Source organism: Balaenoptera borealis, assembly GCF_965194805.1.
Source record: "Balaenoptera borealis genome assembly, chromosome: 9".
NCBI classification, from domain to species: Eukaryota; Metazoa; Chordata; class Mammalia; order Artiodactyla; family Balaenopteridae; genus Balaenoptera; species Balaenoptera borealis.
The window spans coordinates 44,311,107-44,312,772 of NC_138873.1; positions in this window are offsets into that span (position 1 = coordinate 44,311,107).

The following is a 1,666-nucleotide window of genomic DNA, read 5'->3' on the forward strand; positions in this document are numbered from 1 at the left end:
GCCCCTCAGCGCCGCATCCTTGCCCGACTTGTCTGGGCTTAAGGCCGGCCTGGCGTGCGGGGGCGTGACTGTGTAGCTGGAGGCGGGACGCTGGGGGCGTCCACAAACTTGGTCGCTTCCGGTTTCCGAGTTACGATCTTGTGGCAGCGGCAGAATGGGCAAAGGCACGTCCTAGTGATGGCTAATGGCGGGTCCCAGGTGATTTCTACGTTCCTGGAACCTCCAAGTTCTTGGCATCCCAGGAGAGTGTAAGATCCAGTGGGCAGAGGAGCAGAAGCTCTGTTAGTGCATCGGGCGAGTCCAGAAGGATCGGCCCAACTGCAGAATAGCCAGAGTGAATCCGGGGGAGAAATCAACTGGAAGTCCTGAGATCTGGGTTCTAGATTCGGATTCCAGGCTTCACTTTTGAATTTGTAAAATGAACGCGGCAGGATACAGATCTAAATATTTCTGTGATAGCAATCTATGAACTGATGGAGGGGGTGTAAATTGGGGTAACAGTTTTGATAAGTAATGTGAAAGTAAGTATAAATACTCCGAAAGATATTCAGAATTTTTCATTTGGGAGAGTGAAACTGAGGAAATAATAGTACTTAATGTATATATATACATCTGTTATCTTCAAGTTCATCGCAGCAGTTACAAAGAGATATAATGGCAACAAGTATATAACTTGTTGCCATATATGGCAACAAGCTAAGAAAATGGCTAAACACGGTACTTTTATGAAATGAATGCTGAAGAACCATTTATGTTTATAATAAAGGAACATGCTTATGTTGAGTTTTTTTTAATGCAGAAAAAATGTAAGAAAATATTCAAACATTAAAAGATTTTTCACATTCTTTTGTGTTTTCCTTTGTTTTGTTTTTTGTATTAAAGCTGGTTTCAGTTGTGTAGTGGGGGAAACAGTTTTTAAATAGGAAGTTCCCTAATGATAAAGGCTCTAAAGTTTTCTCGTGTTAAAATGATGGTCCCACGGACCAGAAGGCATCTTGATGTTTTGTTGGGAATCGTTGCCGACTTATAGCAGAAGGATACTTTAAAGCAAACCTATTCAGGTACACTTTGGTACTGATTCCATATCTTCAGTATTAAGGGTTGATTTGGGGCATTCTTTTAAACTTTCAGGAAAAACGTGGGAACTCTTCTGATGATGGTAAGAATCAAATAAAATACAGGAAGTAACTTTGCAAATACAAGGTGCTTCTTATTCTGGATATCCTCAGCTTAGAGAAATCACTGATTTGTTATTGGAGAAGGAGCTTCTGTGCAGGGGGAACAGCCAGTGCTAAGGTCCTAAGGTGAGAGCCCACCTGGTATTTTGGAAGCCAGTGTGGCTGGTGCACGGTGAACTGGTGTGGGAATCCAGATCATGTAGGATCATTGGAGGGTTTAGGTGGAAGAGTGACAATTTTAGAGGGACAAAGTCTGAAAGTGTGGAGACCAATTAGTCCATGGCAATAACCTAAGCAAAAAATAGCGATGACTTGGACCAAAGCTATAGGACTGAACGAATTCTGGATATATTTTGAAGCTGTCAGGATTCGATATGTGTTGTGAGAAAGGGAGAAGTAAGGGGTGATTTTTGGCTGGAACAACTGGAAGGATGAAGTTCTTTTGACCACAGTGACAGGTGAGGAAGACAGAATGAGTTTGGCAAGGA